Source organism: Crocuta crocuta, unplaced genomic scaffold, assembly GCF_008692635.1.
Source record: "Crocuta crocuta isolate KB4526 unplaced genomic scaffold, BGI_CrCroc_1.0 scaffold39, whole genome shotgun sequence".
NCBI classification, from domain to species: domain Eukaryota; kingdom Metazoa; phylum Chordata; class Mammalia; order Carnivora; family Hyaenidae; genus Crocuta; species Crocuta crocuta.
The window spans coordinates 5681883-5706773 of record NW_027533334.1 but is presented as its reverse complement, the minus strand read 5'-3'; the positions used below and the strand labels follow the sequence as shown (position 1 = coordinate 5706773).

The 24891-nt window shown below is 44.4% G+C and overlaps 1 long non-coding RNA gene across 1 annotated transcript in view; it reads left to right on the top strand.

Moving 5' to 3' along the window:
- Positions 1–19341: 19341 nt before the first annotated feature.
- Positions 19342–24891, top strand: part of LOC144218316 (uncharacterized) — a 6935-nt gene continuing 1385 nt past the window's right edge. Inside the window, exon 1 of the long non-coding RNA XR_013331109.1 lies at positions 19342–19440. This is a non-coding gene — a long non-coding RNA (uncharacterized LOC144218316). The remainder of the gene's footprint in view (positions 19441–24891) is intronic.

Genomic DNA, 24891 nt, shown 5'->3' with positions numbered 1-24891 from the left:
CTTATGAAAGATACTCTTTTGTTCTTCAAGTTATGAGAAAACAAACCATGGAAAGTCAACAGGAACACCACTGATTTTCATTAAGGGCTGATGAATACTTGTGTCAAATCTCTTCATTACAGAGATCAAAGTAGAATAATATATTTTAACTCAAAGTTCTTTTTTTCTTCAAAAAAAAAAAGACCTCAATGAAAACAAGCATTTCCTAACCCAATAAAGAAATCTGCAACAATCTGTCTTACCAGCTAATTTACTTAGAGTTGTGTGTTTGTTTAAATGACACGTGGTGTGGTGGGTTTTGCCCTCGCCCTCTGTGTATTTTTTACAACTCAAGCCAGTGAAATACCAACAAGGATTTTCATGGGCACAATTTCTTCTGACAATGAAGCAGCCCCTCCTTTCTTTCTTGTTGTGTTCTGACCTAACTAGGTATTCCCAGAGCCACAGTGCCCTCACAGCCTCACAAGTCTTTGACTTCAACTCATGTTTTCTGCCTACAACATCACAGAGTTAGGGACTCATGGTTTTCTCCTCAGCTTCTCTATTTTCTTACTCTATCCCTCTGTGATTATCCATTGTTTGGACTTGAAGGCTCATGTAGGAGCTGGAAACTTTGATGTGTATCCAGCTCTTTTGAGCCCCAGACCTAAGAATTCAACTGCCTCTATTTGAACTTCTCTGTTGGGATATTTGACAGGCACCTCAAACTCAACACATCCCCAAATATGCTTGTTACCCATAGCTTCCCTTTCCCCAGCACTGCCAACCCTTCTTCCTTTTCCTCAAACCTATTTTTTCTCTTAGACTTCAAGCTCAATTGATGGCCCCATTTGTCCACATCCTAAGTTGGAGTCAGCCTTGGGTTATCCCCCACAACTCCTTGATTCCTCAAATCCATCAGGCATGCTGTTCTGTCAATTCTACTTCCCAACCAGCTTCAGAAGCCATTCTTCTTGTCCATCCCACAGCCAATGTCTTAGTGTAGCTCTTCCTTCTCCCTCACCTGCACTACAAGACAACCCAGCACTAACTCCTACAGCCTTGGGTTAACCTCCTTCCCACCCATCCTAACCCTCACCTCAAACCAGCCTTCGCAGTGTGCTCTAACTTTCTCAAACACAAATCCTGTTCTTTTCACTTTTGTAGAACTCTCCAGTCTTCCCCTTTGTTTACAAATAAAGTCCTGCCTCCTTAGCACAATATTCAAGGCCCTCCATGTTTTGGCTTCATTATTTGCCTCTTCTCTTGCCGTATCTTGCCTTGCATGTTTAAATAATCTGATCCTGGGGTGCCTGGGTGGCTCAGTCAGTTAAGTGTCTGACTTTGGCTTGTGAGTTCAAGCCCCGTGTCAGCCTCTGTGCTGACAAATCAGAACCTAGAGCCTGCTTGTATTCTGTGTCTCCCTCTCTCTCTGCCCCTCCCCTGCTCATGCTCTGTCTCTCTCTGTTTCTCAAAACTAAATAGGTAAACATTAAAAAAAATAATGGTGACATTTTTTAAAAAAATTATAATCTTATACTTCTCACTGATCTTGAACATAACATGTGGCTTCAAATCTTTGGGCCTGTATACATGAAATCCCACCTACCCAGAATGTTCTTTCCCTTTCTCTGCCTAGAAGACACTTACATCATCATTCACATCAATAAACACTTATCAAGCAAGAGTCTACTCTGTGCCTTAAGATTCTGCTAGGCAGTGGAGACAAAAATGCAAAGACATGTTATGTTAAATGTTAAATGTTAAAGCATTTTTCCCCAAATATCTAGTTGAAATATCACTTCTTGAAGCTTCCCTTAAATATTCCCCCTGCAATTTCACCATCTATGCATAGCAGACCATTTTTTTCTTCCTATTTTGTCTTTCATATGTACTTGTGCATATGTCTTTCATTGCACTTCCATGTATAATTTTTTGTTTGTTTGTCTATCTAGGCCCAGAACCAATGTCCATAACTTTGGGCTGAGGAATTGAATAGTTTAAAGAATGTGGGCATTGACATCTGTGTAGGAGACAGAATTCTAAATTGGTCTTCCAAGATTCCTGCCCCTTGGTGTATGTGCCCTCCACATGAATGTGGTCAGGACTTGAGAATATAATGGGATTTTACTAGAATAAATAGGTCAGGGTTACACAGCAAAGGCAAAGGGGTTTTAGAGATGTAATTAAGATTGGCTTGGAGTTTCCTACAAATATATAGCCTACCAAAACCAAAGCAGGAAGAAACAGAAAATTTGTCACAATGAAATTGGATCAGTCACCAAAAAACATTCCACCCCCCGCCCCACCCCAAAAAAGTCCAGGACCAGACGGTTTCACAGGCAAATGCTAACAAATATTTAAGGAAGAGTTAATACCTATTCTTTTCAAACTATTCCCAAAAAATAGAAGAGGAAAGAAAACTTCCAAATTCATTCTATGACACCAGTATCACCCTGATACCAAAACCAGATGAAGACACTAAAAAAAAAAAAAAAAGAACTACAAGCCAATATCTCTGAAAAATATAAAACACTGATGAGAGAAATTCAAGATGATTCAAAGAAATGGAAAGACATTCCATGGTCATGGGCTGGAAGGAAGAATGTTTGTCCTCAGAGCTATTTTTTAACATTGAGGGATGTCCCTGGCTGATCCTACCTCTTAACAAGAGAGAGATATTCAAGTTTTGTTCTGCAGTGGTATAGGCGAGTCAGTCACTGACACTGACAGAGGAAGGCAATAAGGAATCTTGCCATAGGGGTACCTGGGTGGCTCATTTGGTTAAGTGTCCAACTCTTGATTTTGGCTCCAGTCACAATCTCATGGTTTGCAGGATCCAGTCCCATGTCAGGCTCTGTGCTGGCAGCACGAAGCCTGATTGGGATTCTCTCTCTCTCCCTCTTTCTCTGTCCCTCCCCTGCTCACAGTCTCTCCCTTTCTCTTTCTCTCTCTCTCTCTCAGAATAAGTACACTTAAAAGAAAAAAAAGGAATCCTGCTGTAACTGTGTGGCTGTGGTTTGCACAAGTGAAATACACACACACACACACACACACACACACATTTAATTATAAACATGATCATGAATATCGACTTACCATCAGGATATTTGGCAACTGTCTTTAGATTAGGATTTTAAAAAGATGCTTGATTGCTATCCAGGGATCTAATAGAATGTTTGTCCTCAGAGCTACTTTTTAACATTGAGGGATGTCCCTGGCTGATCCTACCTCTTAACAAGAGGAAATAAGAAAACGTTTTTTCAAAAGAGCAAGCCCTGTGGAGAGGGCCAGGGGGAGCTCCGTATTGTACACAGCACTCTCTCTATCCTGAGCCATAAGTTTTAGGTTAAGCTTCCCAGCTCAGAACGGAAGCCCCTGAGGACCATACTATCTGGGCAACAGTTTGTGGAGAATGAGGCCCAGGAAGATGACTAGCTGACTTGTGTGCGTGCGTGCGTGCGTGCGTGAGTGCATGTGTAGTGTTTTCATGCCTCTGACTGGGGAGGAAGGTAGACTAAGGGGTTCGCTCCCAGCAGACCCTTGGCTGTCCCAGGGTAGAGCAGGTGCAAAAGAGGATTTGCCATGATTAGGTGGATCCCGAGGGAGAAGGAGACCCTATGTCCCTCCACATGGCACTGCCTTCCCTCCAAGGGAGTAGAGAAACTGTAAGCCAGTGCAGGAAGTAGAGAGAGAGAGATGTCCAGGATCATCCAGGGAGAGAAAGAGAGACTGAATGTACTTCAGTCTCTAAAGATGTAGAGACCTCAGATAGACTGCAAATCCCACTCCTCCATAAGGGTAACCACAACCAGAAGAGCCCAGAAAGGTATAACTCTTTCATTGCCCACCGTTTCAACCACTGGGGTCAGAAATCAGACCCATACAGAACACCAGCTCCTGGGACATCTTTGCTTGATGAAGGGCACTCCCTTCTCCTTCATGGGCAAATGTGGAATAGACAAGGCCATGCCCCACTCTCTGGGCACTGAGTCACTAGCAGGGTGCTCCATGGTTACAAAGTACCTTATTCCTATGCCTGCCCTCACTGAGTTAGTACGATAGCCCCATGGGCTAGACATTGTTATTCCTACTGGGGTTATGGTGTTCTAGAGGAGGAAATGGAGTCTTAGTGAGATTAAGGAGTTTTTCCTGGAGGACACAGCCAGCAAATGGTAAAGATGACTCCTACCTCAGGTCTCTGGAGCTTGACCTTTTCATCCTGTGCTCTGTCTTTCTGATATTCTGGGGCAGGAAGGAGAGGCAGGGTCATGTCCCTCCCCAGGCAGGGACGTTACGACCCTTCTCATTGCCACGCTTGCCTGGGCCACACTGCAAGTCCACGTGGGCAGTGGCACATGGGCTTGTCCTCTGTCTGATTCTCTAGTCTAGCTGGTTCTGTAGGGTCCCAACTGAAGTCTGGAGGCAGCTTGCATGGTGACAGAAGGCATACAGGGGTGGTAAGGGCCCCGTGTGTGTGGCGGTGGACATGAGGCACTTAATGGTAGCATCACTGGGGAGGCCTGCCGACTCTGGGCAGGTGTGAGAAAGAAGGAGGCAGGCAAGCCCAGATCTAGAGCATGAACTGTGCAGCCTGGCAGACCTGGGCTGAGCCCCACCTTGACCATTACTAGTTATGTGAGTTTGAGCACGTGATTTACTTTTTCTAAGTCTTTGGCTTCTCAACAGTAAAAGTGGGAAAAATAATTGCATCTCCCTTACATTGCTGAAAAGATTACATGAGATCAGGAATGCAAAGCACTTAGCACAGTGCCAGACCCCGTGACAGAATTCCTCAGCAATATAGAAGGCCTGCCATGGAACATTCATTCATTCATTTATTCAGCAAGGAGGTATTAAATACCCAGTCTACGTCTAGTAGTATGCTGAAGACTCAATACCTGGGGTTTACCAACACTAATATCTTTAGGATAAAATCACACAGAGTCCTTTACCCATAAATATTAGTCTTAGCTGGTTTTGTAAACAAGGAAGATGGGTTTCAATGCACATGGCATTTTTGCCCTTGACACTTCCTTTATTTGTAGCACGAGGACATAGCTGGACGCACCTGGGACGTGGAGTGGGTGAAGAACACATGCTTAATTGTGCACACTGGGCCGGCCGCATCCCTCCTCCAAGTCTTAGCTTCTCACCTGCAAAATGAGGTGAGAAGGCTGTTGGAAGGAGTCAACGGAAAATGAATCAGGTAAAGCATCTGACTTTGGGCAGGAGCTCAATACATATTGGCTGTCTTTTGACATTTCGAAACATTTGGATGGAACTTCCAGCGTCTGGTCCGGCATGTAAGAAGCCGAGAAGGCCCCACACCAACCTAGCAACAAGGAAAAAGTGGAACAAACTGAAAAGTTAGCGACTCTCCTTAGATCCATGAGAGAATTGAGGTCATGGGATCTCCAAATTGGAGAGAGTGACAGGCGACTGCAGAGAATCAAATTCACTCAGCAGAAACCTCCATGGAACCATGGGCGCCAGTGACAAGGGAGGGAACCCTGAACCATAACTGAGGAATTGCTGTAGGCTCAGTGTGCACAGCTCTGAGAGTTAAAAACTCCAGGGGGAACCAGTCTCCAGGGACCCCCACACTTTTGTGAGTTTTTGTGAATTTACTTCCTAGAGCTCTATCAGATTCTCACACTAAAAATTAGAGAAAAAAATCCCTCGTGCTCCATCAGGGGAAGAGGAAAAGGAACCACTGAAAATACTTCAGAGCATTCTGTTCTTCTTAACAAGCTGTCCTCAAAGAGAAACTGTTTAACCAGAATCTCACTCACTAGGGCTTTATCAGACCCTGAGTGACCTGGGAGAAGAGAAACACCCACCTGCAGCCCCCTTCAGCCATCCTGCCCCTCCTAAAGGGGGGGATGGAGAGCTGAGATGCACCTGTCAAGTCCATAGTTCCTGGGCACAGGCTCGCTGAAAGCCCGAGACCTAATCACAGGACTACAGACTGCTTCTCCTCCCCATACATCCACCACATCCCTAAAGACTATTCAGAGCAGTTCCTTTAGCCAGTACATCATGTCTGGCCACCAACAAAAATGTACAAGGCATAGTAAAAGACAAAAACACAGTTTGAAGAGAAAGATCAGGCATGAGAACCAGACTCAGTTATGGCAGAGATGTTGGAATGATCAGACTGGGAATTTAAAATGACTATCATTAATATGCTGGGGGCTCTAATGGATAAAGTAGTCAGCACTGCAAGAACAGATAGGTAATGTAAGCACAGAAATGGAAATTCTAAGTAAGATTTTTTTTTTAAGTGCTAGAGATCTAAACCACATTAATGGGCAACAAAACAAAGCAAAAACACTTAACAGAAATGAGGAACGTCTTTGATGAATTTATTAGTAGATTGGCCATGACTATCTCAGCTGGAGGATATCTCAGTGGAAACCTTCCAAACTCAAAGGCAAACAGACAAATGACTGCAAAGAAAGAAAGGAAAAGAACCCAGAACAGAATATCTGAGGACTCTGGGGACAAGTACAGAAGATATAACATACGTATAATGGAAATACCAGAAGAAGAAGAGAGGAAGGAACAAAAGAGAACTTTAAAGCAATAATCACTGAGAATTTCCCCAAAATTTAATGGTAGACACCAAACCACAGATCCAAAAAGCTCAGAGAACACCAAGAAGAATAAATACCAAAAAAAAATTATACCTGGGCATATTGTTTTCCAACTAGAGAAAATCAAAGATTTTTTTTTAAATCCTGAAAAAAGCCAGAGGGGGAAAAATCTATAGGGGAGCAAAGATAAGAATTTTATCTGACATCTCCTCAGAAACCATGTAAAGAAGGGAACAAAGTAAAATATTTTAAATGTTGAAAGAAAAAAAAAGAGCCCACAATTCTGTACCCTGTGAAATTATCGCTCAGAAGTGAAAGAGAAATGCTTTCTCAGACAAACAAAAATGGAAGGAATTTGTTGCCAGTAGACCTACCTTGCAAGAAATGTTAAAAGAAGCTTTTTACAGAAGGAAAATGATATAGATCAGAGACTTGGGTCTACATAAAGCAAGAGTGTAAGAGAAGGAGAAAGTGAAGGCACAAAACCTTTTCTCTTTCTCATTCTTTTGTTTTACTTAAAAAATTTTTTGACGTTTATTTTTTGAGAGACAGAGTGCAAGCAGGGGAGGGGGCAGAGAGAGAGGGAGGCACAGAATCTGAAATAGGCTCCAGGCTCTGAGCTATCAGCAGAGAGCCCGACATGGGGCTCAAGTTCATGAACCATGAGATCATGACCTGAGCCGAAGTCGGACACTTAACCAACTGAGCCACCCAGGCACCCCACTTATTCTTTTTTTTAGAGTTTATTTATTTATTTTCAGAGAACACAGAGAGTGTGAGTGGGGGAGGAGCAGAGAGAGGGGAAGAATCCCAAGCAGGCAATCAGTGCAGAGCCTGACATGGGACGCAGGGTCCAACCCAGATAACTGCGATCATGACCTTGACCTGAGCTAAAACCAAGAGTCGGACACAACTGACTGAGCCACCCAAGTGCCCCTCTTTTTTTTTTTTATTCTTAATTGATATAACAGCTAAGAAGCTCCCTGTGATCTCACTTACTGTCTGGAAAGCTCACCTGGGATTCACCAGGGATTTGGGAATCCTGCACATCATCGCACTGTAATTCCTGTATGACATGAGCCTCAGTGCCCCTGTTATTCTAGGGAGACATGGAACAACTTGGGAAATCTAGCCTTGGGCCCTCCAGGGCATCAGAGTCCGGAATAATCCCCTACTAAGGTGGCACCCATGTCCATTTCCCATGGGGTTAGAGGCTCTTGGCAGGGGAGGCAGCAATTCAGCAAAGCCCAAATGAAAGAGGGCCAGAAGGCAAAGGATCAACAGTCTGCAGAGTCTCTCCCCACTGCCTTCCTCCTGCTCACCTGCCACACTCATACCTCAACATCCCTTACCAGGCTGCTCCACAGTGTATTTCCGAAAATGAAGACGCTTCTCTTCATTCATTCACTGAATGTGAGTTGAACAACTATTCTGTGCCAGGTGCCTGAAATAACAAACATCACTCACCTAGACCATCGAGAATAATGAGGGAAGAGGTGTGAGAACAGTGGGGAGAGAGGGGAAGGAAGAGAGCACGCTCTGATGCGTCTCTTATGCTTACGTCAATTATTAAATCTTTCCTTAAGAAGTGTCTTCCAGGGCGCCGGGGTGGCTCAGTTGGTTAAGTGGCTAACTTTGGCTCAGGTCATGATCTCACGGTCTATGAGTTCGAGCCCTGCATTGGGCTCTGTACTGACAGCTCAGAGCCTGGAGCCTGCTTCTGATTCTGTGTCTCCTTCTCTCTCTGTCCCTCCCCCACTCAAGCTCTGTCTCTCCATCTCAAAAAATAAAAATAAAATAAAATAAACGTTAAAAAAATTAAAAGAAAAAAAAAAGAAGTGTCTTCCTGTCCCTTCAATCTGAATTCCTGATGAAAGAGGAGTAGAAGCCTTACCATTGCACTTGGGTAAAGCAGAACATTTGGCTCTGCCACCAGTAAGTTCCATGCATGTCTCCTGCAGCGTCCTGTGATAACTGACAGAGGTCACACACCACATTTGAGTGTTTGTCCCTGCCCCAGGCCCCCAACTGTTTTACTGGCTGGTGGGAAAGCTGCACTTGCCAACCTTCTTGCTCCTGTGCTCTCCCAATAGTAGTGTGACTCCCAGACCTACCCTTTCAGAATATGCCACTGTCCCCATGCCAGGTGCCTTCCACTGTAGTCTATGACAGCTAAAGGCTCAGGAACCCTGTTCAGCCTTCTGCTGGCCACCACCAGGCTTATTAATACACAGACACATGCCATTCTCAAACTGACTTCATGGTCGTTGGCGTAGGCTACATTTTGACACTTCCTTCTTGTATTTTTAAAGGCATAGTCTGAGTTGGCAAGAAAGTGCCTGCATGTGCACACACACACGTGCATACACGTGCGCGTGTCACTTTAGCATAAATTATATTTGGGGTCAGTCTCTTAGATCACCCAGAACATGCCCTAATGTACCGCTGCCACGGGCAGGTGACACCAAGAAGCGGTGCTCCAGGATGAAGGACACTCTGGGCTGAAAGTGGACACACAGGGGCAATGTGGTTCTCAGGAAGGCTGAGTCTCAGCTCTCTTGAATGGATGTCTTACCAAAGAATTCTGACAAGCTTTCCCCCACATCATTATATGCCACTTTTATTATCGTAAACACGTGTATGGTATTGCGATCCTATTCCAGACCCTATTTATAGCAACCCCATGCTGAATAGCTAAGGGATAATTACACTGCCTTGCCCTTTTGAAGAACATTTCACCAAAGATTTCAGGGATTTGCCAAACATACAATCTCACCCTGTCCTCCTCCTATTGGCCAGGTGGAGAAGCTGAGGCATAGTGACGCCAGAAGAACATAGTCAGAAGATGAGTCAGAAATGGAGCAGGGCTGTACCTCGTTACACCTGCTTCCTCACCTGTGGCTTAACCCCTGCCACCACAGACTTCCTGGAAAGGTGTAGCTTCTGCATGGCTTATCTGTTGAGTCAACATTGCTATGAGCTTTCAGATTATTTCCCCAGGTCTGAGGCGGTTGTGCTCTCTGTATGTTTAAAAGGGCCTCTTGGTCAACCCTGGCTTTCCTGTGCAAGATTATTTGCCTGCCTCCCATGATGATCTGATGCAACCCCTTTTGATGGCTCATTGGTGAGATTCCTGATTCGGAAGCCTACAGAGTCACATCCCTTTCTCCACCCTTTCTCCACCCCAGTCTGTAGCAGCAACAATTCTTGGGGGTGTTGGGGTCATTGGTTTCACTTTTAGTTTCCATGAAGGTAAGCTTTAGTAAACTTTCTGCCCCGGCCCTACTGTCCACTCGCCACCAGCTCTATGCCTAGAATCTCTTTCCCATGGAAGCTTTCTGTTCTACCCTCATCTGAAGAGAGAATTTGGAGCGTTGACACTTCTCCCTCTGTTGAGAAAGAGATGTACTTTTCAAGATCTCACAGACTCCAGGATCTTATAGAGTTAGGAGCAAAGGAGAAGTGCTCCCAAGGATAAGAAAACAGAGGGACCTTTGATCCCATCAAAACAACCTTTACACCAGACTCCAAAACACCGCCTTCTGTTGCCAGCTGGCCACGATCATTCCTTTCCATTTTCATAGTAAGCAACTGTATGAATATATTTTTAAAAGGTAGGTGTGAGTGAGAGCAGGTTTGGTTTCCATTTTTCCTCTGGTAGATAATAAGCTATGAATGCTTTCTTTAAGAATATTTGTAAATGTGCCCAGAGGTTAGTGAAAAATGAGAACATTTGATACAGCCAATAATACCAGCTTTGTGTGTTCTCCCGGAAGTTTCCTAAGCTTGAATCCTAAGCTGGAACAATTTTCTCCAATATCCTAAAAGACTATGTAAACTAAAGGGCAGAGAAACTTGATATAACCTAGAAAAGTAATGTTTACAAGCAAATAAAGGCACTCGTCAATTATCTGTAGATAAATGGACCTTCAGAGAAAATCTCGGAGCAGCTCGAATGGTTGGCCAACCCCAAGCACTTGAGTAAGTCCTAAGATGATCTTCGGTCATTCTTTGTGACTTATTCACTCTTCGTTCATACACGTCTACAAGACATAGCTATCTGACTTCTCAGACCTCAGCCAATGGAACCTGGGGCTTTTGGAAAAGGGAGATTTGATCAAACAAGGACCAAGTGACAGGAGTGGCAGCTAGGGGTGCCAGCTAGAAAAGAAACAAAAATGATTTTGTTAAAGCCCAACTTAAGAATTGTTAGCCATAACCACAGTGTAATTCATTAGGAAAAAGTTAGATCCTAGTTCGTCACCCTCCATATGTAAATCCCTTTAAGGTCTTCAGTGGAAAGGGGGTTCCAAGGGTGAGCTGGGAGCGGGTGAAACATTCCCTAAGGTGGAATGTGACAGGTGACTGTCTTCCAGGAAAGATTCCGTGGCTCATTTCACAGCCTCCCACTGTCATGCTAATAGGGTGGGCGAGGCACTGGCTTCCCGCCTGATTCACAGTTTTATAGGCAGCCCCTGGCTTCTCAGGCTGCTTCCCCTCCAGTAAAAAAGGGGGAAGAAGCTTCCAGTACTTGGTGGGGAGCCTCGGAGACCTTTGATGGCTGGTTCCAAAACAAGGCCCGCCTTTATAATAGGGCAATTATGCTGTAGGCTGATTGGTGCAGAGACGCCATAAAGGGACTCTTTTGGAACAGAGACGGAATAGCAGGAGGGTGTTTATGTTTGGGGGTAATGTGACAACGCCTAGGGGAACAGGAAGTCCACAGAGAGCCTGCGGATGGACCCTTGCACACTCAGCACAGTGCCCCGGTCCTAGCTAAGGTGGGACCACCCAGAAACACAGCTTCTGGTCGACCCTTGCTAGTTTCTATGTCTGTCTATATTCGCTCTGGAGAACCGGCACAGCCAAGCAGCCTGCAAGACTCCCTGGTAGCGTGGGGCAAGCAGTCAAAGCACGGGGTCAGGGCCAAGCCCCTGAGCACCCCACCTCTGCCGCTCATCCCCTGTCCACCTTCCACCCCCCTCCCACAGCCATACTGTCTTCCTGGGCACGTGTAGCTTCTGGAGATACCGATGTGAGCGTGGCAGGTGACGTTTCAAAAATGTCAGTGGAGGCTCCCCCAACCTTTCCTTGCTCCAGTCTGCTCTGTCCGGTCGGAAGCCAGTAGCCTCAGGTGGCTGTTGAACACGTGCAATGTGGCTGGCGCCAAATGATGTGCCAGAACCTTTGACCACTGATGGACGTCGCAGTTGCTAGTTTTGGCCATCATGAACAAAACGGTTGTAAACATCGTGTGCAGGTTTTTGTTCAGAAATAAGTTTTCAACTCCTTTGGGTAAATACCAAGGAACACAATTGCCAGACCACAAGGTAAGGGTATGTTCAGTTTTGTAAGAACCATCAAACCTCCTTCTAAAGGGGCTTGTACCATTTTCTATTCCCATCAGCAACGAATGAGGGTTCCTGTTACCACACATCCTCCCAGCCTGTGGTATTGTCAGTGTTCTGGACTTCCGTCATTCTCATAGGGGTGCAGTGGCATCTCCATGTTTTAATTTGTAGTTCCCTGATACAAATGATGTGGAGCATCTTTTCACGAGCTGAGGTGTTGTCCATATATCTTCTCTGGTGAGGTGTCTGTTAAGGTCTTTGGCCCACTTTTTCACTCAAGTTGTTTGTTTTCATATTGTTGAGTTTGAAGAGCTCTTTGTATATTTTGGATCACAGTCCTTTGGGAGATATTCTCTTGCAAATATTTTCTCCCACCCCTGTCACTTGTCTGATTGTCCTTTGACAGTGTCTTTTCATGCAGCAGAAGTGTTTAATTCCAGTGAAGTCCAGTCCAGCTTACCAATTATTTCTTTCTAGAGCGTGCCTTTGGTGTTGGACTGAAAGAGTCATCACCACACCCAAGTTCATATAGGTTTTCGCCTATGTTCTCTTCTAGGGGTTTTATACTTTTGCATTTGACATTTATGTCTGTGATTCATTTTGAGTTAATTTGGGGGGAGGGTGTAATCTTTGGGTCTAAGTTCATTTTTTTACACGTGCATATCCAGCTATTTCAGCACCATTTGTTGAAGAGGACCTTTTTTTGTTTGTCTGTTTCATTGATTTGTGAATGTATTTTATTTATTTATGTTTTTCAACTTGGGCCTTTGAGTTAAGGCACAACCCAGGGAGATTTTTACTAACGCACCAACCCAGGGAGTCTACCCTTTAAGCTTTAACCAGCATTTAGGTTTTCTTGCTATAATTAAAGTTAAAAATGTGTTGTTTAATCTGCCTTGCAGAGAAATAGGAACCCCGCTGGAATTCTTAAAATGTTTTGCGATAATCTAGTTAGCTTGATATTAGCATTTTCCCTTGTGCTTATAATTTAGATTTTTCCTTAAACTTTATTTCATTATGTCTGATTATATCTGTTATATGGTACTACTTAATTTCTCAGGTGCTATTTGTGCTTTGAACTAATACATGCTTAACTACTATGTAATTATTCTGCATCTCTCCGACTATATTAGACTGCCCTGCTTTTCCAGGTCTCCAGCTTCAGAGACAGCAGGAATGTCTGTGTGCTAAGGTCTGGTCTCTCTTGGGAAGTAACAGGCCTTTAGGGCTTCCTTAGTAGGAAGTGGAGCCTGTCCTCCACCAGCGAGCTAGCATGTCTCCAAACACAGAAGGGAGTTAAATGGCCCCTGGCCTCCACCTGACAGAGTGTGAGTGTCCCCTATGACTAGGAAAAGTCGAACAAGGATAACTTAATGCCTTTATGACAGGAGGGTGAGAGGCAGATGTGTGATCTGCGGTCTTTCTTTTCTACCTCTATTTGCCACTTCGGGGAAAGTAGAAAATGTACCATTAAGAGCGTGTACCTAATTGTTTTAAGGAAAAGACCTGGAAATGGCTCACATAGATTCTGCTCACAGGCTCACGGGAGGCATCTTATCTTATGTGACCGCTTAGTTGCAAGGGAAATGTCATCACTGGGTGGTCATGTACTCAGTATATCCCTGTCACTGTGGAAAGATGGAGAGAATGGACAGCGGGACAACCAGCAGTCAGGAATCAAGACCCATTCCCAAAGTCCAGGAGTCAGGAGCCCAGGGAGTTAGACAAATTCTCAGAACACCGGCTGCTTCCTTCACCTTGCCTCGTGTCGTCTTAAAAACAACAGTTGGTCTGTGATGCTGTGGCAACCGGAGGGTTATTTTTAGGAATGACCGAGGGACATGCTCTCCTCATCCTCAAGGTTTTTGAGGATTTAACTCTTTGACATATCTTGGGCGTTCTGGCACACTTGATAAATTTTATCTGGTCTCCCTCTGCCTATGGTGACCTTATTTTTAGGAAAAGGAGGCACATGCCCCCTGACACATGGTTTGACACTGGGACAGAATACCTATAACTGTGAACAGTCCTAGAAAAATTGGCACATATGGTCACCCCCTGCCCACGCTCATGTATTGTTTTACTCCTGTGACAGCCCATTGAGGGGCCTCAGGGAATCATCTTCTTCCCCAACAGAGTTGTTATTCACGTAATTCCACACACCTTCTTGGCAAGCCACGTGTATGCAAAAACACATGGCATGAACGCATGAAAGACATAATAGTTGCCTAAAATAGATTGCCGTCCAATTAAAACGTTTACAAGTCAATATCGAATGCATCCTTTCTAATACAAAGAGAAAAGGAGACATTTGGCAACCACGGCAGTCATTAAACAGCACTGTCTAGAATAAGACAGAGTCAGAAATGTTCAGCAGTAGAGGGCAGAGAAGAGACCCAGACAATTAACTGAAGAGAAAGTCTTCTTGCTGGACTGGTTACAGAAAGATTTTCAAAGGTGGTAAAAAAATTGATCAAACCATCATTGTTCCTCAGTCTTCCTCAGCTAAGAAATCCTTAGCCTCAACATTAAGGTTCTAATCACACTTATGAGCATAGATGCAAAAATTCTAAATTAAATATTTTTAAAACAATGTCTTATGACCAAGTAAGTTCTCAATTTTAGGGATGCAAAATGGTTCAACATCAGGAACTCTATACAGATAATTCAATACGTTAAGAGATTAAAGGAAGAAAACCATTTGTGTATTTTAGCAAATGTTGAAAAGCTTTCAATTAAAACAAATATCTACTGCTATCAAAATTGGAAACAGGGGCGCCTGGGTGCTCATCGGCTAAGTGTCCGACTTTGGCTCAGGTCATTATCTCACCANGACGCTTAACCGCCTAAGCCACCCAGGTGCCCCTGTGTCTCCCTCTCTCTTTGTCCCTCCCCCCCCACACTCTGTCTCTCTCAAAAATGAATAAACGTTAAAAAAAAAAACAGCTATTGGGAACACAGACCAAATGTGATACTCAGTGGTATGAAGTAATGTTTCTACAGAGACAGGGAAGAGATGGCACTATCTTCTACTTGTACTACTGTTCACTGGAGTCCACTAAAAGTCTTACTAAATCAGTAAAACTGGGGACGCCTGAGTGGCTCAGTCTGTTAAGCATCCAACTTCAGCTCAGGTCATGATCTCACAGTTCATGGGTTCGAGCCCGACATCAAGAGCTATCTATGCTGACAGCTCAGAGCCTGGAGCTGTTTCGGATTCTGTGTCTCCCTCTCTCTCTGCCCCTCCACTGCTTGCATTCTGTCTCTCTTTCTCTGTCTCAAAAAATAAATAAACATGAAAAAAATTTTTAATTAAAAAAATAAATCAGTAAAAGTGTACAAGAAAAGTAGTGTGAAGACTAAAGAAAAGAATTTGACTGTCACTATTTGTAAATAATATCATTGTCTAGATACAAAATGCAAGATAATCAAATGAGAAATTATTAGACCAGTAAGAAATATACGAAGTCAACACACCAAAATTCCATTATTGCCAGACACACACAAAAGCACTAATCTAGTTAGGCATAAATATTATCAGAAATATGCAAGATATTAATAAAATTGTAAAAGTTTATCAAAGGACATAAAGAAAGACCAAGAGAAGTGGACGCATTCTAGCTGCTGAATAAGATTTGTTACTCTATAGATGTCAATTTTCCCTCCAACTAACCTGTAAATTCAATTCAGTTCTAATCAAATGTTAATTGAATTTTTTTATAGCACTTGATAAATTTATCTTAAAGTTCATATATATGGGCTATTTCTAGAAGGGCAGATAGGAAACTGATAACATCAGCTGCCTCTTGAGGGAGAACTGGATGATATTCACTATTTACTCTCCTGTGCCGTTTGTTGTAAACTACCATGTGTGTTTATTCCCTTGACAACAAACCACATAAAATTAAAATTTAGGGGGAAATTTATTTTTTAAAAAAACATTGGTTTTTTTTTTAATGTTTATTTATTTTTGACAGAGACAGAGACAGAGTGTGAGCAGGGAAGGGGCAGAGAGAGAGGGAGACACAGAATCCGAAACAGGCTCCAGGCTCTGAGGTGTCAGCACAGAGCCCGATGCGGGGCTCGAATCCACGAACCGTGAGACCATGACCTGAGCCAAAGTCGGCCGCTCAACCAACTGAGCCACCCAGTCACCACAAAAGATTAAGATGTTTCGAGAAAAAAAAGTATAATGATATCAAATAGGGAAAAAAATACAAAAAAATACAATAAACAAAACCGTAATAAAAGGCTTTGGTATCAAGGTATAAATAGTTGAACACATCAATGGAGAGACTAGAGAGTTAGAGCCATATCTAGTGGCAGTTCACTTTATGATGAAAGAAGCATTTTAAACCAATGGGTAAAAGAATGGACTATTACATAAAGAATGAACTCTTCAGTTCCTTCTCTGTTAATGGAGATAGTGCTTTCATAGGGTTCCTGGGAGGATTGAGATGAAGTATGAAGTACTAGGCAAAGTGCCCGACTTAACAAATGCTCCCTAGTAGTTGTAGTAATAGTAATACTGTGATTAGAACTATAAATAAGAATAGTGTAAAAGCCAAACCATGTAATATATATTATTTACATTTATGCTTGGAGACTATTAGAAGGCTGCGATAAACCTTAAATGTTTCGTGCAGCCTTGCATTTCTACAGTGACTTTTGTTCCTTTAAGGCACTTTTCTTATGCATCGCCTTCAATCCTCTCAACACCCGATCGACAGTGCTTTGATTTTTAATCCCTCAAAGTATCATCAACAGGGCACAGACCGCAGATGCTCAGGCTTAGTGGGGGATAGATGTAAGGATGGGATCTGGTACCATACGGTAAACCCCTTCCCCATTTTTGCTTCGGGATTTCCCCAGGGAGTCTCTGAAGTTGCTTTTCTAAAGGCAGAGATGGGGTGGAGAAGGGCCTTCCGTGGTGGTCATCTTGAGCAGCATTCGTCCTGCGTCTGTAACGGATGACTGTGGGTCTTGATGCCAAAAACACTGGGGAGAGTGGGCCGGGGGCAGCAGGCCAGGCCAACCCCCACCTCAGCATAGTTGTGATGGGTCCATTAGCATGTGACAAGGAAGGAGGAGAATGCGGCAGGTGTTTCTCATGACCGCCTTTTTTGTGACACTCCCCTGTATCATCACGTTCTCCTGTTATTCAGTTTTTCCTCTGGACACGGAGTTTCTTTGTCAGGGTCTCCAGCACTGAATGAAGAGTGGAATGCAGACATCTTCACGCAGGGCTTGACCTTTCCCCATGTATAGGACTGAGTCCATTTCATACCTCTGGCTTCCTTCTCCATGCTAAGTGTCAGCTTTTCCATAGTCTATCTCCCATCTGCTAAGCCTTCTCGCCCACTGCCAACCCATAGCCAAGGACCCTTCAGACCCTAAGGCCCCTCCCACTGCTCATCGTAGTAGGGTACGAACTCACAAAGGCTCTCTGACCACATGAGTCCCGGGGCCCAAGGAACTCTGCAGACTGTGGGATTTCCAAAGTGTTTCAGAATCTGAAAGCCATCAGCTATACTCAATTTACAGAGGGGTAGGGGGTCACAAAATGACTTAAAAAATAATTGCTCTGGCATCTTTTCCTTCACTAACTGACATTCTCAGCTCTCAGCAGGGAGTTGAACTAAACCCAAAGTAGGAAACCGATATTTTAATTTGAATTGAAACTGAACTCAAATAATAATATTGTTCTCTCTTTGAAGTTTGAACTGGATCTGACCTGGACAAAATCCAGAAAGTTTCTTACCCTATTCCTCCTCTCCAAAAACAACCCATAAGACGAGCCTAGATCTTTCTAAATTCTAAACTTGCTTCATGTTTTGTTATATTTTTCCAACCGAGTAGAGTAATATGTTAAATAATTTTTTAAAAACTGTTTTATTACCATGATGGAAACATGACTTTCTAAATAGAGATTCTATCTTTGCTGCTGAAAGAATAAAAGGAGTTGGTAAACTTCAAGAGTTTCCTGTGGTAACCAGAACATTGTGAACATTGTTAAGCACTTACATGGAATTTGAAGTTCCATACTGTTTTCCCAAGTTTTATGTTTCTTTTTTTTTTTAAGTGATGAGTTCAAGTAGTTACACAGAAAATTTTTTTAACTTGCTGAACATTACATCGCCCTATTTTTATTGCTAGGTCCTTAAGGAATTTCAGTATGAGAGGGTAAGGTGGTAGTAAATGTAGATTTCTTTTTTTTAATGTTTATTTTTGAGAGAGAGAAAGCGAGAGAGTGAGAGCGCGCACATGGGCATGGGAGCATCAGGGAGGGGCAGAGCAGGTAGGAAACAGAGGATCTGAAGCAGACTCTAAGCTGACAGCAGAGAGCCTGATGTGGGGCTCAAACTCATGAACCGTGAGATCATGACCTGAGCTGAAGTCGGACACTTAACCAACGGAGCCACCCAGGCGTCCCAATAAATGTAGATTTCTTGAGTCAGTGGTAATATCTTCTCAAGAGCTGGAACATGGAACAACATCTACCACACCACAGAAGCTCAGCACCTATTTGTTAAATGAGTAAGTTGAAAGAGAGGCCCTTCGATCTTCTTTTGTTCAACAGTGCGGAGGAGACTCTGTTACGTTGTAGACCTTTGGTCTTGATTTCAGATTTTTTTTCCCATGGAGTCTTCAAGGTTTGTCTGGGGGTCTGTCTCTCAGCACTGCAACCACCTCCCTAATCCCCTGTGAATATCTGTTATTCATTTCCTTCCTGACTTTTTAATTCATCACAAGAGTTTGTGTGCATTTGTGATTTTTCTGAACACTTGATCCCTAATAGGATCTTATCTTTGTTTAGTAACTCTTTATTAGAAGCTTCAATATCATTTTCTTATATGGAGTTGTGAGATTTTTTTTAATGCACAAGAATAAAGGGAGTATGTATGACTGAAGAAATTTCTTTTTTCTTTAGACACCTAACATAGGTTAGCTCTTAGACTGAGCTCAGTTTGACTTTGCAAATTTTTAAAATTTATTTCCTCCATAGTTATCTTTTATCTGTGGTTAGCGCTAGCACCTTCCTTTGCACATAGCTAATTGGGGCATTTTTCCGAAATCATGGATGGAAACTCTGAAGTGACGTCCCCCCTCTCCCCACACACATGCCTCTGCCTTCAGGTTGCTGTTCTCGGCTTTGCCTCCCACTTCGTTTTACCCACAGTGCTTTCTCGATTTCTGATATTTCCAAACTTAATTCTTTTTTTTTTTAATGTTTTTTATTTATTTCTAGGAGAGAGAGAGGAGAGAGACAGCGTGAGCAGGGGAGGGTCAGAGAGAGAGAGAGTCACAGACTGAAACAGGCTCCAGGCTCCGAGTCGGCAGTCAGCACAGAGCCCGACGCGGGGCCCGGACCCACGAACCGCGAGATCATGACCTAAGCGAAAGTCGGACGCTTAACCGACTAAGCCACCCAGGCGCCCCTCCAAACTTAATTCTAACGACCAGTGCTGCTATAAAATTCACTCCAGGGACAGCCTACAGGGAAAGCCCGGGTGAGTAACTATACAAGTGTACATCTCTTGCGCAGCATCTTTGCCTCCCGTCAACCTCCGCCAAGACGTTGCCCCCATTCATCCGCTGCATGCAAGCCTGTTGGGGCTGTCACTCAAGGTGCCTCACACCCAACCAAAGGTGAACACATGATATGAAGAAAGCAAATGAGAATCTTGCCCTGTAGAAATTAGATCTCAAGCCATGAGACACAAGGACCCAAAATGGCAAAACAGATTCATCTCAAAGGGCAGGGCTGCTCATTACTTCTTATTACCTGGATCTCTGGAGCTGCCCTGCTTCCTGTCCCTGCTGGGCCTTTTCCTGGGATTCTCTGGCTACTGATTGTCTTTCAAGACACTTCCTTTTGTGTTCAGTTATCCACAGTCTATCTCTGTCGTTGGCGTCCTAAGAGCCACAAGTGACACAAGTGTTGGCAATTATTCGAGAGCTTCCTCTGTTTCTTCTTTGTTGTGTGTCACCCCAGGCTCTACTACCACCACACAGATGGGTGTGGATCTTCATCCTTGGCCACCAGACTGTTGGTCTCTTAAATCTACTTTCACTGGCTCCTTTCCAGATACTTGAGCACCCACCTTTCCTTGTCTTGAGCACCATTTTCTTTGGAAGATGTGGAAAATTTTAATTTTCCATTAAAACCGGCTCTCACTTGGGGAAGACAGGGTACGTTTCACTGTCATTGGGAGACCAGTTGGAACTCTAGCCCTGTTTACTGACTTAAAGAAAAACCAGCTAAACCAGAATGAAATGAGCCTGCTAGAATCCTTCCCACTTCACTTTCCACCTGGGCTCTCTATGACAACAGGTGACCTTTGGGTGACGTTGACACAAAACGAGGAGAGACAGGATTCCCAGTGGGATGACATTTTTAGCACAGAGCGGGTCTTTGTGAGGTAGCGTTGCGGCAAGCTTTCACAGGGACTGTCGGGCATCCTGTCTGGGACTCGCACTGCCTGCCTCCCCCCCGCGCCCCCCCCCCCACTTGCCTCTTTCCCTCTTCCAGGATCTCCTTCTGCCTCTCTGTACCTTTGGCCGACTGAGGTCCCCTATCTGAGAAAGGCTCAGGGACTCCTCAAAGGCCTCAAATCAGAGTCTACACAGCCCTTCTGCTTACCTCATAGCTGGGCCTAACTGATAGACTTGGTGGCCTTAAGCAATCATTGTGGTGGTGGTTGTTTCAATAGTCTGATAGCCCTAAAGCTATGAAAGCAAAATGATCAGCGTAGCTTCGTGTAGCTTCTGGAGGGCAAGGTCTGGGTCTGGTTCCTTTCTCTCCTGTCTGAGGGAGTAAACAGTTGACTGCAGTATAGCAGAGCACACACACTATTTGATTTTAACCCCTGAGAAGCACAGGAACACAAGAGTCATCTAAGCAAAGTGGAGAGAAAGAACATTCCAGGGCCTTCCAGAGGAGGCAGGGTTTCACAGGGAGGGGCTAAGGGTATGAACACCGCACTCAAACAGATCTGTGTATAAAAGTTCAGCTCTGCTGTTATTTTATAACAGTTATCTAACTGTTATTTTAGGCAAATTACTTATGTTTTCGGAGCCTTGTTTGTAACACAGAGATAACATTAGTACTTACCTCACAGATCTTTTGTGATGATTAAATGAGATAAAACCAGTATGGAGACTAGTTCATAGTAAGAGTGCAAGAAACATGACCTATTGTTATTATTAGTAGTAAAATCAGCAGTGACTAACTTCTAGGGGAGGGACAATCTATATGCATCTGGCCAGCACTGGGGCCTTTCTGGAAGCAAGGGCCTCCCAGAGAGATGGGACTAGAGACCACAGTGTGGGGCAGGGTACCTCATCCCCACCCCACACATCGCAACAGAGACCTGCATAGGACACATCAAACCAACAAGACTTTGCCCTTCGCCACCAATGTCACGCTACTGCACAGGCCCTGAGGGTTAGAACCAATCCCAGGGAGAAGGAAGAGGAGAGGCTGAATCCTTAGTTGCATGAAATCGGGAGCTGAAAAAGAGCCCCTACTTGCTACACCTGCAAACGTCTGTTCCTGGCAGAACAGAAACAGATGCAGAACTATTTGGCACGTGCAGCGAAGCCGTCCACCTCCCCACCCCTCGCCACCATCCTGTGCCATCATGCTCTCAAGGGAAGAACGAAGTCTGGTCAGAGGAGTATCAGGGCCTTGCTGCAAGGGTTCACTGGCATTCAGATATAAAAGTCTGGGCTTGGTCCTATAGGGAAAGGACTCCGTTGCTGGTGGGGATGGACAGGAAGACATGGCTTCTGCAGACATTCCTGAGTGGAAACTGTAGGGGATGCACAGAGTGGAGAAGGTAGAAAGGACTGGGATTTTCAAGCGAGATGGATGAGAAACCGAGGCTGGCAGACACTGGGATGCCAGGAGGAATGGGTTTGAGGGTCAGTAGCACTGATGAGTAGGCTCTCGGTCCAGCTGAGTTAAGGTGCCGATGACATGTTCACATACAAATATCGGGGACACTACTGAAAAAGTGATTCTAAGTCCACAGGAGTGTTTCTCCAATGTTCCATCTCAGGACACTTTCACATTCTTAAAAATGATGGAGGGCCTGGGGCGCCTGGGTGGCTTAGTCGGTTAAGCGTCTGACTTTTGCTTGGGTCATGATCTCGCGGTTTGTGGGTTCGGGCCCCGCGTTGGGCTCTGTGCTGACTGCCAGCTCAGAGCCTGGAGCCTGTTTCAGTCTGTGACTCCCTCTCTCTCTGACCCTCCCCTGCTCACGCTGTCTCTCTCTCTCTCTCTCTCCTAGAAATAAATAAAACATTTAAAAAAAAATGATTGAGGGCCTGAAGAACTTTTGAGTAAGTGGGTTTCATCTATCAGTGTTCATTGTATTAGAAGCACTGAGGCATATAAATTATTTAGTGATTTGTTTAAAAAGTAACTATAACACCATTCCACCTTACCATAAATAACATGACCATATTTTCCTAACAAAAAAAAAATCTTAGTGATTGCTTTATATTTTTGCAGATCTCTTTAAGTGTCCAGCTTACTAGAAGGCAGCTGCCTTCTCAGATCTGCTTCTACATTCAGTTGTTGCGACAAATTGTTTTAGCTCACGTATATGAAGAGAATCTGGATTCGTGCAGGTATTTAGTTGCAAAAAGGGAGGGTCTCCTCTCTCCCCAAGGATCCTGGAACCCTACTTTGAGAACTGCTGGTCTAGAGAGAGGTCAGGACTTTAGAGGCATGTTACAAAGGTCTCTGCCCAGAGATGAGAGTTGCTGATGTCACAGCTCTGGCCAGGAGAAGAGAGAAAGGGAAAAACTCCTAGAGCCAGGGTCTGAGCTTTGGGCATGTTTGTGCAGTTGGTCCTTAGTATTTACCAATTCTGTATCTGCAAATTTGCCTATCTGCTATTTGTGACCCCAAAATCAATACGTATGGCCCTTTGGGGCCATTCCCAAACATGGTACAGATAAGAGAAAATTTGAGTCACCGGATGCACATGTTCCCAGCTGAGGTCACACCAGGTGAATCCTTGCCTTCTTGTTCTCCGTTCTCATACTGTCCACAAGTGTCCTTTCTGAGTCTATTCAGTGCCACTTTTTTCACATTTTTGTGCTTTTTGTGTGTGATTGTGCTGGTTAAATGGCCCTCAAGTATAGTGCTGAAGGGCTGTCTTGTGATCCTAAGCACAAGAAGATTGTGATGCGCCTTCTGGAGAAAATACTTGTTTTAGATAAGCTTCATTCAGGCACGAGTTACAGCGCTGTTGGCCCCGAGTTCAATGTTAATCAATATGTTACATATAAGTAAGTATAAAATAAGAGGTCCTATGTAAATCAGTACCTTAAATAAGGTACCTTTGAAGAGAAATACACATAAAATGAAGTTATTTATTGACCAGTGGATGAAACTGCTATGACTGGGGGCTGGCAGAGACCTTACACTTGAATTTCCCCAGGTGCAAAGGTTCTGTATTCACTTTATGGAACATGGCCACCATGAATGATGAGACTGTCTTGTCCTTGGAGAGGAAGGGAAAGCAGTGAAGGACGTGGAGAGCCCAAAGATAGTCGTTCCCAGGGAGAAAAGTTTCCAAAAGGAGGGACTAGTCAACTCCTCTTACACAGTGGTGGAAGCAAGGTGGAAATGGTCGGCTTGTCCTGTCTCCTCAGCACCGGAGGAGGGGGGGCTCATGGCCTCCTGCCGGGACAGGCCGGCAGGCCTCTACAAATGAGTAACGCCTTCATGCTGACGGCCAGCAGAGGCTGCATTCCTCCCTCGGAAAGTAAGGTGAGGGTAAAGGGTCCCCTGAAAAAGAGAGGAAAGAAAAAGAAAATATAAAGTGGCTGAAGACAAAGATGAACTGACTCCAAAGGAGGGTCCTGAGGTTTTGACACTTTTTCTAAGTGCAGGAACTCTTCACTTTCTCAGGGGCGGACAGAAGGTCACATTTCTCAGCAAGAATGCTTTGGGTTATCCCACAGACCTTTAGAGCCAGGAATTGCCAGAATGGCAAACATCTTTTGATGAACTCCAGGTTGGAAATGGCTGAAAGGAAAGGAAGTCATAGCTCTCCCTAGTTCTAAGGGGATTTGATGCAAGGTGAGCTCAGCTTCCCCCAACACTGCTTAGACTCCACGGGCATGGCACACTTCCACCACCTGGTGACCACACACTTAAATTGCAAGGTCTGCTTCTAGAAGCCAGGGAAAAATCCTTTGGCTGAATGGAGAAAACCAATGAATGAGCTTATAGCAAACAGCTGCTAATTCCTTTTTTACCCAGAAATAATACTTGATAATTCTAGACCACCTTACAGTGATTTGATGTGGGGTTTTTTCACCACTGTCTAGTAGATACCGAACTGTTCCTGACTTGACAATGGATGGTGGATAAAAGTCAACTGACTATTCAATAGCAGGGAAGACCTAAAAGTATCTTCTCCTCCTGGGTCCCTGAGAGACTTTTAAACCAGGTCCCCAAAGAAGCTGGCACCTGGCTAGCTTCCTCCAAAGCCCTCTAGTTTCATCTTGCTCCCCTGGTGTGATCTGAAAAGCCAAGGTGCCAAGAGCCCTGACATCCCTGTATTACTTACTAATTCTATTTCCTTTAGGACTGTTCTCTTTGAAAATGTAGACACCCATTGTAAGGGGTGAGCTGTTAAGTCATTCACACTGTAGTGTGAATAACTGTCTTAGCCATGCTCTTAGAGGGTCCTGGGAGGGGGATAGGGCCCCAAATGGGGAGGTGAGGGTTCAGTTAAGGTCTCTGGGATTATCCCGGGACCCACAGGGTCAGGGAGGGCCCCTGCCAAGAACGGGCTTCACTCCAGCCTTCAGAAGCACTGACTGAGTCTGCGTTGGTGGTATAGTGGTGAGCATAGCTGCCTTCCAGAAGCACTGACAGAACCCGGTGGCCAGCTTACCAGAGGAAGCAGTGTGTGATGTGACAGGGGGGACACGAT